The following is an 18,971-nucleotide window of genomic DNA, read 5'->3' as shown; positions in this document are numbered from 1 at the left end:
AGACTGAAGCTCAGCTTCTACCCCAGGGCCATTCAGGCCCTGAACACAGCAAAGACCTAGGTTCTGGGCCCTGGACAGTCTGGACGGATTGATGGCAGCTGCTGGATTGAAATCAGGTGTAGTGCTGAGGCACAAATGTGTACATTTCAAGCCTGCAAACTGCGACACTTTAAATTAATGTGCAATAACACTATGTGCAATATGACAACCCTAGGGTACATAAGGTTCAGAGAATATGAAATGTTAGAATAGGTATAGCATAGCATAGAGTACAGCAAGTGTTTTATTTGTATAGTATAGTATAGTGGATAGTGTACATAGCCTTTATTTATGTAAACCAACTCCTTTCCCTTCTTTTTTTTTTTTTTTTTTTCCTAGCACCAGGGGAGCCCCCCCTCCCAAATTTCGTTGTTTGGTACCTGTACTATATCAATGACAATAAAGACCATAGGGGGTAGAGGGGATGACGGGGTCTGTAGAGGTGGGTAGAGGGGATGACGGGGTCTGTACAGGGGGGTAGAGGGGATGAAGAGGTCTGTACAGGGGGGTAGAGGGGATGAAGAGGTCTGTACAGGGGGGTAGAGGGGATGAAGAGGTCTGTAGAGGAGGGTAGAGTGGATGGAGAGCTCTGTAGAGGAGGGTAGAGGGGATGGAGAGGTCTGTACAGGGGGGGTAGAGGGGATGAAGAGGTCTGTACAGGGGGGTAGAGGGGATGAAGAGGTCTGTAGAGGAGGGTAGAGGGGATGGAGAGGTCTGTACTAGGGATGGACGGTTTTTCGGTTAAACCGAAAACCGGGGTTTATAAAAATAGAAACGTTTTTTTATCAAAACCGTCTGAAACCGGATTATTATTTTTTTTTATTTTTTTTTTGAAGAATAAAATAGAATAAGAATAAAACTGGAACATGTCACATGTTTGTCGTGTGTGAAAATAACAATGATACAGTCTGAATCTGCCGCGCAATGAGTGAGAGGTTTGGTCAGTTGTGAAGAATAACTGAGGATTAATATCTAATTGGGATTATATTTAAGGGTAACGAATCACTCTATGGGAAAGATAGTTGCCTTCAGTTATTGGTAGATAGGAAAGGTTTTTTACAATTACTCGCTTACATTGAATAAGATCATTTTCGCTGCTCTCTGTAAAGCGCATTGGGTCACTTTTGTGAGAAATGCGCTATAGAAATAAAATGTGATTTGATTTGATATCAATCAATCAATCAAACTTTATTTATGTTCTATAGCACAAATCATGCATTGAATGTAACTCCAAGTGCAGTATTTACTAAACAACAATATAATAAAACAAGAGCTATACGGATCAAGAGTGTTTGTGCACAGCGCCACTGTGTGTGAAGGCGCTACTGAAAGTGATGACAGAACGCATGTCTCAGAAGATACGCGGTCACTTAGTGACGCAAAGTTAGTTCTGTATTTATCTCTATCTGTATTAGTACATTTATTTTGAAAGCTCTATTTTGACAGCTCTACCATGGGCACTTTTATTTTGATGGGGCATTCTTTGTTGATTGACTTACGACAGTTCAGGACGAGTCAGTCTCGCGGCATGTGGTTTTTATGAAAAGCTTTAAGTATGTTCACTGCATAATTCTAAGTCTAATATTTCAGTGATTATTGAGCAGTATTCAAATATTTAAATACATTGAGCAGCAGCTGAAACCTTGTCTAAGAACCAAGATATTGAGAAAGCAGTTCATTCAATGAAGACGCTGTTCCAAGAGATGATCTTCCGTGCAGGCGTGCACCCTGGATCAGCGGAGCTGGTGTGTTAAGTGTTCATGTGTTTTCATGTATGGTGTAGCTTACAAAAGTCTGCCTTTCCACTTATATTTGTGAAACTAAGTAGCCTAAATGTGTTGCGACTGTGCTTACGGTGTTTTAATGGTGTTCGACATGAGTGTATTGTAGCAGTAGGGCTCAATTATTTGAAATTGGCGCTCTTTTTTTTTTTTTCTTTTTTTTTTAATCCCTTTTTTTTTCAAATGTATTTTTCGGTTAACCGGAAAACCGCGGTTTTACTCTCTGACGGTTTTTCGGTTTCAATAATTGGAAACCGTCCATCCCTAGTCTGTACAGGGGGGTAGAGGGGATGAAGAGGTCTGTACAGGGGGTAGAGGGGATGGAGAGGTCTGTAGAGGTGGGTAGAGGGGATGAAGAGGTCTGTAGAGGTGGGTAGAGGGATGAAGAGGTCTGTACAGGGGGGTAGTGGGGATGAAGAGGTCTGTACAGGGGGGTAGAGGGGATGAAGAGGTCTGTACAGGGGGGTAGAGGGGATGGCGAGGTCTGTACTCTGTACAGGGGGGTAGAGCTATTCTCATGCTAAAATCGACTGTAAATCCAGATTTTAAAGTTGATATTCTTCCCCGTGGAGCATGCCCCCATAACTTGTGCCCCACCCAAAAATGTTAGCACTAGTGTTGTTCCGATACCATTTTTTGATCCCGATACCGATACCGATACCTGACCGTGCAGTACTTGCCGATACCGAGTACCGATCCGATACCACGGCGTTTGAAAAAACAAAACAAAAAAACATGTTTTTTGAGCCGCATACTCACCTCGATGTAAAATTATTGCTAACACTTAGTCTGGCACTGCTCAAAACCTTTGTAAAACAGGAAAAAATACCAACAGAGAGTGAATGCTATAGAACTTTTTTTTATTGTCTACCTGGTATGGTGACAAGAAAATCAACCCCTTATAAAACCTGAAATGTGGCTCTCACAGATGCCAATCAGTGCAATATCCATTTAAGATATAAAACAGTCGTAGTAGTAGTGCAACAGCAAGTGAACATTTACAAACAAAATAACTTTAGTAAAAAAAAAAAAGAAATTAAAAAAAAAAAAGAGTAAAAAATAAATAAAATAAAGTTAGTACTCGCCGATACCGATACCAGCATTTTTGTGCGTATCGGTATCGGAACAACACTAGTTAGCACCAGCCGCCACTGACCACTACTTAATTCACTGAAGTTATGCAACATATTTTAGTATTTGAAGTACATTATTTGTTCAATTTTCACATTACTCTCTGTAGGCGACAACACCTTTGTCTTGCCAAAATCTGACCTTTCTGTGTTCATTAAATGATCAATCTTTCTTCAGTGAAGCAAATTTATTTTGGTATATTAAACATAATTTGGGAGGGTTTTTGCTTTCATATGAGCCATTTCTAAAACCAATGGATTAATTAAAAGTCAGGTTATAAACTGTTGTTTCTACAAAATGGATAAGTGACAAGACTTTTGTCAGGGACTGTATGTAAATAATAATGTTTTAATGTTTAAAAATGTAAATTAAGACCAGCAAAGAAAACGAAAATAAATGCTCCTGAGAGAGTATAAAGTCAAATGAATGAAACGGTGAACAAGTCCAATAGTGAAACAGAAAATAAAGACTCCTAAGAGTAGGTCAATGTCAAATGATCACCGTAACACATACCCACTCCAGCTGTTCATGACTTGTGGATGCGTTCTTGGTAAAACTGCTCTGCTTGCTCCGGAGTCAAAAAAGTGGTCCACACCGTTGAAGGTGATGCGCAGCCGGGCAGGGTACATCACGGTCTGGTCTGGTCTGGTCTGGGTCAGGGTACATCACGGTCTGGTCTGGTCTGGTCTGGGTCAGGGTACATCACGGTCTGGTCTGGTCTGGTCTGGGTCAGGGTACATCACGGTCTGGTCTGGTCTGGGTCAGGGTACATCACGGTCTGGTCTGGTCTGGTCTGGGTCAGGGTCAGTGTTGCCACAGTTACTTTGAAAAAGTATTCTGATTACTGATTACTGATTACTCCTTTAAAAAGTAATCTAGTTACTTTACTGATTACTTGATTTTAAAAGTAACTAAGTTAGATTACTAGTTACTTTTTTAGTTACTATTGGCAGCTGCCTAGGCACCCGACCCCCCCCCCCCCCCCCCACCCGCAACATAAAAATGAAAACTGGTTTTGCCAAAACTCACTTTATTTTAACAGTAACTTAAATTACATAATTAAACTTTAAACAATAACTTAAAACAACAAAATAAAGAGTCTTTCTTTGCCTCACCCAACATAAATACTTGTTTTTAAACAATAAAATAAATATAATCTTTATTTAAGTGGGGCTACCCCCCTCAAAACGCAATTTCCCATTTTTCCCCGATTTTGAGATGAGTTGCTCTTTTGCCTCCTAAACATGTTTTCTTTCATATTAGTGACAATACAACGTCGACAAAAACACATTTGGTTGTTTATTTTACTTGATTGTGGTGCATGCGTCCGTAAAATCCTCATAAATTCGCCAAAAGTTAGTAGTTTACGCACAGCGTTACCGAAACGGCTGCTGTCTGAAATACATCAAGCCTGGCCTTGTTTGAAAGATGTGTTTCTTGTGCTCAAAATGGCCGCTTCCAAAATTTACAACGCCCCTTGTATCAGCAACCAATCACTAAAATAGATAGGTTGCATTCTTTTAGAATACGCGATTCTATTGGTTGATGCGAAAATTCTCGAATGTGATTGGTTGTCGTGTCCCATGTGACGCGGAAGGCGGAACTAGCCTCTCCACTCAGCCGTTTAACATTGGCGACCTACTGAACTTTAGGGACACTTTTGGGACACTTCCTATGTAGCCAGGGGAACAGAAAAAGACACACACCATCAGTGGGATGCCAGCTTTCAGACAAAAGTGATTTCAAGTCTCTAGCCCAATGTATCACCAAACAGCGCTCAATTTAGTCAATCACTGTGACCCACCGTTTAACATTGGCGACCTCCTGAACTTTAGGCTCACTTTTGGGACACTTCCTATGTAGCCAGGGGAACAGAAAAAGACACACACCATCAGTGGGATGCCAGCTTTCAGCCAAAAGTGATTTCAGATCTCTAGCCCAATGTATCACCAAACAGCACTCAATTTAGTCACTCACTACCCCTCCCCACTCAGCCGTTTAACATTGGCGACCTCCTGAACTTTAGGCTCACCTTTGGGACACTTCCTATGTAGCCAGGGGAACAGAAAAAGACACACACCATCAGTGGGATGCCAGCTTTCAGACAAAAGTGATTTCAAGTCTCTAGCCCATTGTATGGCCTCCTGTGGCCAGAATTCATAACTCCCCTCCTGAGTGAGCTAGAGGTCTGGTTTTCACAAATGTCGAACATCTTCGGTCGCGCCTAGCAGAAAAAACTCGACAGAGTACGGGTGCCAAGCCCCTTACGAATGACCTCGTCGAAAACGGTGCGTCTCTGCGCCTCGGAACGGCCGCGCTGACCGAAAAGCATTTAAAAATAACTCAAATTCAGGCTTCTCGGCCTAGGCACTTCAGGTCAAAGTACCGCTGCGTCGCAACCGTACGAGCCACAGACGCCGTTCTAATATTTCCTGAATCGGCTCGGGCCCGCCGAACACATATCCGAGCCCCGACTCGGTTGCGGCGCCAGTACCAGGTTCTGTCCCTCTCTCACACACAGGAGAGGCAGATGTGCTCACACACCAGTACCAGGTTCTGTAACTAGGCTTGACACAAGTGTGTGTGTGTGTGTGTGTGTGTGTGTGTGTGTGTGTGTGTGTGTGTGTGTGTGTGTGTGTGTGTGTGTGTGTGTGTGTGGCTGGCTGGCTGGCTGTAGTTCTGTGTGCTGATTACATGGTGGTGCCAGAGGTTTGTGAGAGAGGGAGACACTTTCTATTCCATAACAGCCACTATTTGTAGCCTGTGTGCATTTCTGTTCAGTTTATGTTATTCAGTTATCAGTCAGGTGTTTAGGATGTTTATTGCTAATGGTTTGATTAGGTTTTGTGTTTGTGAATAGCAGTTTCAAATAAAAATGTTTCATATTTCACAATACAAAACTTTGAGTCTGTTTTCCCGAAAATTTGTTTTTATGTGTTTGTCCACACACTTGTCCACACACAAGGATTTTCCTTGCACCAAAACAGACCAAACTTTCCACATTTCTTCCTATCCATATTCTGCTTCTCTGCACACAAGAGTTTGATGATATATCATTCATAGCCCTGTTTATAGTACATTTTATACCAAAACCATGGCGAAAATAGATTTTTTTATGACTATGGACAGTATTTCCTGATGTATGGGCTGATACGAGGACATAGACACAATCTGCTGTGTGCAAAGTTTGTTTTCTTATGTGTCAACATAAATAAATAAAAAAAAAAAAAAATTTGACAAATATGATGGTGTGAGTGATCCTGGAGATTTGGGTCCAATTAGCATCTAATTTGCATAATAAACATAAACAATAATAAATTCAGAAAACTTGCAATACATTTTTTCATAGTTTTTATGTACATAACAAACTGGGAATGTGTTCATAGTGATATCTATTTTCTTTCTTTTTTTGCCTATTGGCAAAGTCTAGGGGGGGTAGCCTCCCCTTAACAGTAACTAGCAAGGAGGGGTTTCACAAAACCTAAAACCTACCCTGACCATTCAGGCTTTTACCACAGGACAATATTTTCTTGCCAGCACAGAGTGTACAACGAACATTTATGTTCTTGTCATCCTTTGCTGACACAAACTCAAAATAATCCCTATATTTCCAGCTATTTAACGCATATCTCTGTTCTCGCTCCATTATACGCTTCTGTTTACACTGTGCAATCAGCGTGGTGATACACGTGAGCGATTCTGCTGCACCTCGTGTTGAAAACGTGATCACTGACGTCACTCCCCAAGACGCGAGAAAAGCAATAAATGTTTGTTTACTATCGAACATTACAAAGAAATACTGCATTTAGCCTAAGTTATGAGGTAGTAACGCAATAGTAACGCACAGTCACTCGAATAAGTAACTTTAATCAGATTACTGATTTGGAAATAGTATCGCGATAGAATAGTCGTTACTGGGAAAAGTAATCAGATTAGAGTATCGCGATACTTAGTATCGCGTTACCGGCATCACTGGTCAGGGTACATCACGGTCTGGTGGTCTGGTCTGGGTCAGGGTACATCACGGTCTGGTCTGGTCTGGTATGGGTCAGGGTACATCACGGTCTGGTCTGGTCTGGTCTGGGTACATCACGGTCTGGTCTGGTCTGGTCTGGGTCAGGGTACATCACGGTCTGGTCTGGTCTGGTCTGGTCTGGTCTGGGTCAGGGTACATCACGGTCTGGGTCTGGTCTGGTCTGGGTCAGGGTACATCACGGTCTGGTCTGGGTCAGGGTACATCACGGTCTGGTCTGGTCTGGGTCTGGTCTGGTCTGGTCTGGTCTGGGTCAGGGTACATCACGGTCTGGTCTGGTCTGGGTCAGGGTACATCACGGTCTGGTCTGGTCTGGTCTGGGTCAGGGTACATCACGGTCTGGTCTGGGTCTGGTCTGGGTCAGGGTACATCACGGTCTGGTCTGGTCTGGGTCTGGTCTGGGTCAGGGTACATCACGGTCTGGTCTGGTCTGGTCTGGTCTGGGTCAGGGTACATCACGGTCTGGTCTGGTCTGGGTCAGGGTACATCACGCCGAACCGTATGCCTTTGCGGTAGAGCGAGGACTTCACTGCGTTGAAGACGGCTCTCCTCTTGGCCACAGACGCGCTAAAGTCCTCGTAAAACTTAATGCTGTGACCCTGGTAGACCATGTCGCGGTGTTCTTTTGCCCAGCGCAGCACTCTCTCCTTCTCAATGTAGCGATGGAAACGCACAATCACAGGACGAGATCCCTGTCGGGGTTTGGGTCCGAGGCTGCGATGTGCGCGGTCGAGTTCAGGGCCGTCCTCCGGTAGCGTATCCCCGACCACCTCCCTGAATAACCCCGACATGAATAGTCGCGCGTCTTTGCCTTCAAGCCCCTCGGGGAGACCAACTATTCTCAGGTTCTGGCGCTTGGAGCGAGAGACCAGGTCCTCCACTGCACCTCTAGGGCTTTCACACCGGCAGTTCCGAACGCCGGTTCGCGTTCGCGTTCGGAAACCGGAAACGATACACTGGTATGAACGCGGGCTCGTTCGTCAGACATCGCCAACGTTCGGAGGTTTCGGCACGCGAACGCGAACCGGCGTTCGGAACTGCCGGTGTGAAAGCCCTATCAGTGTAGGGCGCTCCTCCGCCATCGATGCCATCTTGGACCGCAGCTCCACCACTTCTTGTTCCAGGCCCGTGATGGCGTCCGAGTGGGAAGATAGGGCCGTTTCCATCTCCGTTATTGTGGAGGAGTGTACAGCCACGGTGGAGACCACGGAGTCCAGGGAAGACTGAATTGGGGCGAGGGCTGCGTTCAAAGAGGCGGTGAGTTCCGCTGTCATGCTGTTACATTCTGCCTAGTCCTGTACTCTGACTAACAGAAATGACGATTAAAGCATTCTCTCAAGTTGCTTACACTTTTATTATAACTCGGTGTTGACATTCCACATCCAGCTCTCCACATGGCTGTGTCACACTCAACTTCGTCCGTGCAGAAACAAACCTTATGTTTTAATACAATCCTATTGTAACATCCCTTTTCTTTTACTGAACTAAAAGATCCTATTGTAACATCCCTTTTCTTTTACTGAACTAACAGGGAGCTAAACAGTGAACAGTGAACAACATAAAAATCTTTCAAAACCATTTCTTTTTCTCTCTTTTTTTTCTTTTCTTCTTCTCTCGAACACACTGTGCGCTACACAATTCAGCTCGCATAGTCCATGAGATATCCGGGTCTAGCAACTGCTCGACCCGATCTAGTGGTTACAGTCTGTGTGTCCCCTATGTCCCTGCCCGGAGTAGCAGTAGACTTTGGTGTGCTGTGGGTCTCTGGGCTCTGTGCCCCTGTCCCGTCTCAGGTGTCGTCGATTCCGTCGAAGGACAGCTCCGGTGTCCAGCTCCACTCTGTAGGATCTGTGGTCCACAGGCTGCACCACTGTCGCCTTTCTCCAGCTTGTGTGTGGTTCGAAGGGTTGAATTCTGACATGCTCTCCTGCTTTCAGCGTGTCCAAATCACTGGCTGTTCTGTCGTAGTACTTTGCTTGTCTCATTTGTCCTCGTCTCATCTGCTCTGGCGTTGTGCGTTTCACCTCCTGCTGCAGAAGACTATCCCTCGTTGGTAGCAGGGTTCTGGTCCTCCTACACATCAGTCTCTGAGCTGGGCTTGTATCTAGCCCTTGAGATGGAGTGTTGCGGTGATCCAACATTGCCAGGTATGGGTCCTCCCCTGCCACCTTGGCTTTCATCATGAGTCTCTTTGCCGTTTTGACCGCCGACTCGGCTTTCCCGTTGCTTTGAGGGTAGCCAGGGGATGACGTCCGGTGTTGAAATCCCCACAGCTGACTGAACCTATCGAACTCATGGGAAGAGTACTGTGGCCCATTATCTGAAACCACGACATCCGGGATCCCTTGACGAGCAAAGTGAGCCTTCAGCTTTCTTATAACTGTACTCGATTTTGTGTCAGGTACATGGTCGACCTCCCAAAAGTTAGAATAGTAGTCAACCGTCAGTAGGTAATCCATGTTGTTATGGGTAAACAAGTCTGTCCCCACCTTGGCCCATGGCCTGCTCGGCACCTCGTGTGAGTGCAGTGTCTCTTTCCGCTGCTTTGTGTCCATTGCTCTGCAGACGTCACACTTGGATATGGCTGTCCTGATCTGCTCGGTCATTCCTGGCCAGTAGACGTATTCTCTCGCCCGTCTGAGACAACCCTCTACTCCCAGGTGAGTAGAGTGTATGCGGCGAGTGATGTCGCTTTGTAGTGTGTCTGGAATCACAACTCTCTCTCCTCTGAAGACGATTTCGTCCTGAACACTCAGCTCCTCTTGCACCGAGTGATAGTGTCTGATATCTATCGGTGTGTCTCTCTTATTCTTCGGCCATCCCTTCAGTATGATTTCACTTAACCTCTGTAGGGTGTCATCGTCTCGGGTCGCAGAGCGTATTGTGCTGAGTCTCGCCTCTGAGATTGGTACGTAGTCCACCATATTAACTGTCTCTATCTCAGCTTCCAATGACCCCGCGCCTGAGCTCTCAGTAGGGCTGGGTTCAAAAAATCGATTTCCCGATTCTGAATCGATCTTCATTTAAATGAGCGATTATCGATTCATAAATCCCGAGATCAATCTTTTTTTATTTTTTTTATTTTTTTTTTTTTTTTTGCTTGCAGCTTCAACCCGCAACGAGATCTCGTGGCCAGATCTCGCGCTACAAGAATGTATCATATCTCACGCAACGTGAGGTCTCAACACTAAAATCTAAAAACATGGCGATGGCAGGGACACTCAAGTCACCACCAGGCTTAAAGTCAGATGTCTGGGTGCATTTTGGATTTAAAAAATGTGACGATAGAGATGAGCTGGACAAAAGCAAAGTCATATGTAAATAAAAAGTACATTCATGTAACTGCTTTGGAGTCAATTCATTGATATGTTTAACAATGCTACATGTTATAGGGTTCCTTGAACCATTTATAGCATTAGTTCGGAGAATCTCTTTCATATTCAAGCAAAAAATGTATATTGTAACTAGATCGAATCGGAATCGAATCGAATCGAATCGAATCGTGAATCGAATCGAATTGGGAGCTGTGAATCGGAATCGAATCGTTTTGGGAAATCAGTGGCGATACCCAGCCCTAGCTCTCAGGCAGGTACGCTCTGCTCAATGTATCTGCGAGCACCATGTCACGTCCGGGAACGTATGTCACCTCTATCTCATATGACTGAAGCCGCAGCAACATCCTCTGCAGTCGCTTGGGTGCACTCAGCAGTGGCTTCCTGACGATGTTCTCCAGAGGCTTGTGGTCGCTCTGTACAGTCACTTTCCGGCCGTACGTGTACTGATGGAATTTGTCTGCGCCAAAGACGATGGCCAGACATTCTTTTTCAATTTGGGCGTAGCCCTTTTCTGTCTGAGTCAGCGCCCTGCTCGCAAACGCCACCGGTTTTCCACCTTGGGTCAGTGCTGCTCCGAGTCCTGTTTCTGACGCGTCACACTGCAGCGTAAGTTCCTGCTTGGGGTCATAGTACTTGAGTACTGGCGCTTTGGCTATCTTGTCCTTCAGCCTGCCGAATGCTTCCTCTTGCACATCTGTCCACTCCCATATGCTGTCTCTATGGGTGAGCTGTCTCAGTATCTCACAGTCGTCTGATAGGTGTTGGTAGAACTTAGCCAGGTAATTCACCGGTAATTCACCATGCCGACTAGTCTCTGTATGCCTTTCACGTCTGTGGGCCTCGGCATGTCTCTCACTGCTCGAACCTTCTCAGCGTCGACTTTCAGCCCCTCTGCTGTCAGTACGTGTCCGATGTATGGTACCTCTTGCTGTCTCAATCTGAGCTTATCTGCATTCAGTTTTATGTTCCTCTCCCTGCATCTGGTGAGGAACTGTCTCAGTTTCCTGTCGTGGTCTTTGTCAGCCATCTCTTGTGTGTCCCCTTCTCCCGTGATGAGGATATCGTCTGCGATAATGTATATGCCTGGCAGCCCCTCCAGCGCCAGGGTCAGCTTCTGCTGGAATATCTCCGGAGCCGGACTTATCCCCATTGGCATCCTGAGCCACCTATATCTGCCAAATGGTGTGGCAAACGTTGTCAGATAGCTCGACTCCTCCTCCAGTTTCACATGCCAGAATCCATGTTTGACATCACAGACTGTAAACACCTTTGCTCTCGACAGGTCTGGGAGAACATCTTCTATGGTGGGCAGGGGAAAATGGCTGCGCTTCAGTGCCTTGTTGAGTGGTCGCGGGTCTATGCACACTCTTGTCTTTCCATTCGGCTTCTGCACCGTAACCAAACTACTAATCCAATCTGTGCTCTTTTCCACAGGAGTGATGATCTCTCTCTCTTGTAGATCTCTCAACTCTTCCTTGAGTGATGTCATCATAGCCACCGGAACTCGTCGTTTGGGGAGTTTAACTGGCTCCACCCTCTTGTCGATCTCGATTCGATACTCTCCGTCCAGGCAGCCGTCGCCTGTGAACACATCTCCATACTCCCTCTTTATTTGTGCATTTTGTATACTTAAATATATTATATATTTTATGTAAATCCAGAATTGCAATCAATGTATAAATTAGTATAATAATTTACTGCCTGATTTAATTGGAAACAAGTACATGTTGTTTACACACACACACACACACACACACACACACACACACACACACACACACACACACACACACACTTTAGAGGATTATGGTTATTGTTAGAGGGCTCAATGGCAGTACATACCTGCATGCCTTGGTAATGGCTGTGATTAAATGTGGTGGCATCCTGGTGTAGTGTTGTGCCTGCACCACTCTCCGGATCAAAGTCCTTCAGCATTTCCTCAGCAACCTTACCAATGGACACAATTGATTTTTTAATGAATTTGCCATAAACATAATTGTGTTTAAATGGGCAAAACATTTTCAAGAAGTTGAGCAACAGACCAATATCATGTTCAGATATATTTTTACCTGCTTACTCGCCACTATTCTGGCCTCCATCATAATACGACTGCTGAGAAGTGTCTTGCTGGGAAGCCTCTGTGGTACCTTGCCCGTCAGGTTTTTAATTACTGTAGTGAGGACCTTTGGCAGCTTTCGGATGCTCACATTCCCCTCTGTGAGTAGTGTCATGCAGACCTCCCGGATTTCATTTGTGTATCTGCCATTTTCAAATGTGGCAACCTCCTCCCTCTCAGTGCAGTCTATCACATACTGAAGCTCTCGCTCTCTCCTTTCCAGCTGCTTTACCTCAGCTTCCAGGTGTTGAATGGAGGCCTCTGCCATATCTTCAGCCTCATCCCTCTCCCGCCTGGCTGTCGCCACATTCCCTCTCATCACACTCAGCCTCTTCTGAAGGGCCACCTTCTCCTGCTTCCACTTGTCCTGGAGGCTCAACTTCTCAGTGAGCACCTGCATTACTCCCTCTTTCTCCTCAAGATCCTCCTTGGATAGCTTAATGGTAGTTTTTAGCCGTTTAATTGTTTTGTCTTTCATGTCCAATGCTCTTTTTCTTGGTAAAGTTGCTGTTACTCTAATTAATTGTTGTAGGCAGAGGTCATACTGTTTGGTCAGATTAGAGTTCTCAAGTTCAAATTGTTCCAATTGTAATTTCAATGATTGTCTGTCCAATGTGGCATCTATGCTGGCCTGCTGATACTGTAATATACTGGTCTGGAATTTGGTCTGACTATCAGCTGTGTTTTCCTCCATGGCTGTGAGCTGTGTTTGTATTTGAGAGACCTGCTCTTCTGATGACTGAAGCGTTCTGCTTAGGGATAGGTTTTCTTTTTTGAGTTGGGTTTCAATTGAATTTGGGGTTCGGGCCTTTGGTGGAAGAAATTCAGATTGCCAAAATAATTGTAGGTCTTTACACTTGTTTTTCTTCATTTTCTTGATTTTAGAGAGGGCATCATCACATTTTTGTCTGAGGCTGTTTGAGCGTCCATATTTATTAGGAACCAATTTAATTATTTCTTCAGTTAATTCTGCTGCAGTCATCCCCTTTAAACTCTGCTCATAGAGCCAGCCGTTTGTAACGATAGGTGTCACTTGAGGTACAATTTGGAGAGGTGACACTTGAGGTGCGTTTGTGGCCATAGCTAGACTCTGTAAAAATCAAATATGTAACTTATCAAAGAAATTAGAACCGAAATTAGGCTAGTCAGTACTGTGTGTTACATGGATTACATTTTATGTGGACATAAAACAACATATACACTTATCTAGCGATCTACCTATATATTCCAGTTGATTATTTACTATTTACTATTAACCCTTCGAAACCGGAGGGACCATTCACACAAATAGCGTCTAGCGGGCTAGAGTAAGAGTAGGCTCTCGTAATTACGAGCGGAGTAGACTATATTTCTAATCAAAAGCCGCTGGATACAAGACAAACATGTAGCTATATGTATATATTTTTAGATAGAAAACAAGTTGAATTGAACAGAAAACCTACCGCGAAGACGATCAGATGTCAATAATGATGAAGATCTGTCAAGTGTCTCCTTAAATTTACCACAGGAAAAAATCCTCCAATGAGTGGAGACTTGCGGGTAGACCAATAGGAAGTCAAGATGCCTTAGATACAGGTGACACGTCCATTAAAAGGATTACTATTGGTCAGAGCCGTGGAAATGGCAAGAAAGAGAGCTTGTAAATAGCCGAAAATCACTGGAGATAGGGATTAGAACGGCGCAGCTGAAAGTGCTAGTGAGTAGCAACGGTAACATTGAAATTACATTCTTAAAACAATATAAGTACATCGAAAACAAGTACACAGAGCTAAAACTATAATACATATGGACATGTATGTTGACACATGTAAGACAATATCTTCCAAAAATGTATTTTTAATGGTGATTAAGTAGCGCAACCCTGGCAAAACCCCGTTTTCGCACGTTCTACGACCAGTGGGTGGACTCCCTACATATTGTTAGCGTTAGCTATGCCTTCGCCGGAGAAAAGTGTCTTCTGCACCGTCTTTTTAATAACTTTTTTTGCTCATTCCCATGCAGGTTCAATTCTGACTTAGTTAAGACAGGCTTACACTAAATATAGACTATGGGGATAGGCGTAATAAACTAAATATTTTGAAAATGTGCGGGAGGCAAACACCATGCGTCCATCCACTACATCGTTCAACCGGAAGTCCTTGCCTTTCAACTTTAAACGACTAGCCTAAGTTTTAAGATAATTCAAGAATTTCATTTCAAATGTTGGTTTTCTTTATATTGCCTTGAGCACGTTTCCTATTGACCATATTAGGTGTGACCACGGGGTGTAAATTGATCACATTGAGGGCAGGCCTAGACAGCGCGCTACCGATGTGAAAAGCGAGGTGTTTGCTACACAGAGATGTACAACTAGCTAGCTGGCTTGCCTGATGGTGTGTACCATGATCCTGAAACAAAGTCAATAGGGGTGGTTTAGCCACTAGCTAACGTAAGCTAACAAGCTTTGTCAAAAGTCAAGACATGCCAAAGTGGCCCTTTTTTTATTTTATTTTTTATTTAACCTTTATTTATACAGGTAAGAAACACATTGAGCCCCAAGGGCTCATTTTCAAGTATGACCTCCACCGGCCCTAGTTTTGGATCTAGCTTGCTGTTCATTATTTTCATGATAAATCGTAGCTAGCTAGCTATAACATCTTCTTATACACCATACAGGCTAAATACTGATTAACAGTAATCACCCTAACCCTACTTTGGCAATTGCCCATTGAACAGATTTATTCATTATCCTATTTTAAGAAAACGAATGTAACACTCTCATCTGGGGATTTACACGGCAAATCAAATGAAGAACTACACATCCCTGATGACAGGGAGATGCCGTATGACTGCTCTGATGAATCAACCCCTATTTCATAAATGTTCTCTATATAACGACGCCGGTCATTGATCGGCAACGACACTATATAATAGTTTGCCTAACTGGCCATCGGATTTGGGCTCCTAATATCTAAAAAGCACTACGGTTTTCTTATTTTATCGGATTAAAGTAGCAAAGACCAGACATTTCCATTGACCGCCAGTCAAACTTCTACACTTCTATCACCCAAAAAGGGGCGTGGACATGACGGGAGAGCAAAGTACCCGGATGCGTTGCTCTTATGAATTTGGATGGGAGGGATTAGAATCGGTGCTCTATTATTTTACCTAGCCCAGAGTCCCCGGATGAGTGCCTCAAAAACTGAATTGTATTTTGAGTAAAACTGAATTGTATTTTGAGTAAAACTGAATTGTATTTCGAGAACTGAATTGTATTTTGAGAAAAACCGAATTGTATTTAGAGAAACTGAATTTGAAAACTGAATGAAAATAATCAAAACTGAATTGAATACAATTCAATCTGTCGAATACAATTCAGTTTGTGCTCAGATTCAATTCAATCTGTCAAATACAATTCAGATCTGTGAAATACAATTAAATTTGTGCTCATATTCAATTCAATCTGTCAAATACAATTCAATTTCTGATGGCACTAAAATAGCTCCATAGACGCAGCCTTTGACTCTTCGCGCCGTTCTGCTCTGGTCTTGCGACCCAGACGCTTGAGAAGGTTTACCTCAGAAAGACTCGAGACTCATTGAGAGAGCAGCAACGGAGACCAACGGTCGCACCTAGTAAGTAGAAAAGGAAATATGCTATAGTTATTATACATTATTATTAGTGTTGTTCCGATACCGATACTAGTATCGGCATGGCCACCGATACGCACAAAAATGCTGGTATCGGTATCGGCGAGTACTAACAAAAAAAAAATCCTTTTTTTTTTTTTTTTTTTTTTAAAGTACTAAAGTTATTTTGTTTGTAAATGTTCACTTGCTGTTGCACTACTACTACGACTGTTTTATATCTTAAATGGATATTGCACTGATTGGCATCTGTGAGAGCCACATTTCAGGTTTTATAAGGGGTTGATTTTCTTGTCACCATACCAGGTAGACAATAAAAAAAAGTTCTATAGTATTCACTCTCTGTTGGTATTTTTTCCTGTTTTACAAAGGTTTTGAGCAGTGCCAGACTAAGTGTTAGCAATAATTTTACATCGAGGTGAGTATGCGGCTCAAAAAACATGTTTTTTTGTTTTGTTTTTTCAAACGCCGTGGTATCGGATCGGTACTCGGTATCGGCAAATACTGCACGGTCAGGTATCGGTATCGGTATCGGGATCAAAAAATGGTATCGGAACAACACTAATTATTATGTAATAAACAGGGTAATATGCTATAGTTATTCATTGTACAAGGGCAAGGCTGTGTTTCACGACCGCAACAAAATCTAGTTAGTCAGCTTGTCGATGGTTGACAGCACACAGCTAGCTACTAGCTAGCTAATCTATCTACTACATAGCTACCAACGCAGGGTGGCTATATATACATATATTATGGCAAGCCGTTTTAAAATGTATTAGCTAAATTTGACTAGTCGTAATTAGATTTTTACTAGTCTAAATTTGTATTCAAGATATCTATAACGTCATTCTGACTAGTCAAAACGACAGTTAGAGATATCTGTAATTCAGTTTTGACTAGTCAAAATAATAGTTGCAGATATCTCAAACGTCATTATGACTAGTCCGAATTGTATTGCATGACGACGCTCATGATGCGAGGTATCTCATGATATTGGCGGGACCAGCAAAGCATTTGATGAGTGTTGGCAGAAGCAATGGCGGTTGCTGTGGTGGATAGGATAGCGCGAAAATGCCATGAAATAGAGAGAATATATCATCAAGGGATTTGTGGTGAACGTGAGATTCGTTCACTAGATGCTTGTACTACAAATCTACAGCGCAGTAATTGAAGCTGCTCCAGCGTTTTCTGACAACAACAGACATATCTGAAACGTCATTTCGCCTAGTCTAAACTCTAATTTAAGATATCTGTAATAACATTTCGACTAGGCAGAATGAAAGTTAAAGATATCACCAATTTGAGATATCAATCATTAAAATGAATTTCAAGATATCTATAACTTTATAATAGACATCTACAATTAAATTACGATTATTCCTAATTCCAGTTTGAGATATCTACAACTTCATTCAAGATATCTTCAACTTAATTTAAGATATCTTTAAGGACAATGTAGATATCTTGAATTAATGGGAATTAAAGATATCTTGAACTGGAATTATGACTAGTCCGAATGAAACCGTAGATATCTGAAACTGTAATTACAACTAGTCATAATTCAGTTGCAGATATCGGCAATGTGAATAGCTGATATCTACAACTGAATTGTAGATATCTGTAATGACAAACCCCATACACTTGAATGGCAAAATAAATTTGAATCTTACTAGTCAAAATATAATTACAGATATCTAAACTGTGAGTTTTGATTAGTCAAAATATAATTAAAGATATCTTGAATTTGAGTTTTGACTAGGCAAAATGATGTTGCAGATATCAGTAATGAATATCCATTGTAGCTAATAAATGTTAAAACGGCTTGCCATACTCGTGTAGCTTGTTAGCTAGCTGTAGACATGTGTTAGTGATCCAGTTCTGTACTTACAGAGTAGCTGGCACAATTACAATCAGTTTCAAGTTACTTAAATAGTGCGTTCGTTTCATTTATTACTTATTACTATTACTTATTACTGATTGGCGCACATTGCGGATGACAGAGGCTTATCTGCTTATTGTTTTTGGAGCTCCCGCCGTTTCTTTCAGCTACAATGATTCTACTATTTGAAAATCTTTGAAAAGTAAACACGCTAAATTAATAAAAAAAACAAATGTATAATGCTTAATGTATCACAGATCCCCAGGTAGTTATCTCATGCAAAGTATATGCAACCAAATACTAAACATGAAATAGGGGGACTATCATGCATGAGAGTGTTCTTGTTTATAAATGGTTTAAACAATACAAATGTCCTCCAATAAAAGCTGACAATCTGTATTTTAACTTCATATTAAAACCTTGTTCTTGCCTTTCTGTTATTTCCCCTTGAAAAATAACAGAAAAAGTAAGGGCAGAGTCTTGATATTAAACTCTGACTTTTCTTGCTGTCCATAGGACTTGTATAGATGGGGATGCTGCTATCTGGCTCTACTATCCAAGGCTGTTAGTCATGACTCAAGTCATCTCTGAGGTGGTACCTCCACTGGAGGCCCTGGCTCCCTCAGACAGCCCTGTAAACACTCGGGATGAAGCCACTCCTGTGAAACATCGTCATGGGGAGACCAAGACGGAGGTGGGAGGGGCTACCGAGGAGCCTCCTGTGGGCTGGTGTGAACCTGTAGAAGATGATGATGGCGATGATGATGATGATGATGATGATGATGATGATGATGAAAATGACGCACAGAGCTTGGACTACTCTGTTGGGGAGAGACGCATTTTTGTCCGAAGGGAGGCGGAAGAGGAGAGTCTTGCAGGGGAGAGTGAACGGAGCGGGAGCGTGGCGGGCAGTGAGAAGAACTTCAAGAAGAGGGCCAATAACCAGTATGTTGGTATTGTTTATTGTTGGCCGTGTTCATAGTACCAAATATCAATTATGTGACTTCTAAGCCATAGTGTGTATACTGGTC

Source organism: Nansenia antarctica (assembly GCF_963989245.1).
Source record: "Nansenia antarctica genome assembly, chromosome: 19".
Taxonomy (NCBI): Eukaryota; Metazoa; Chordata; class Actinopteri; order Argentiniformes; family Microstomatidae; genus Nansenia; species Nansenia antarctica.
Note: the sequence above shows the minus strand (reverse complement) of the source record.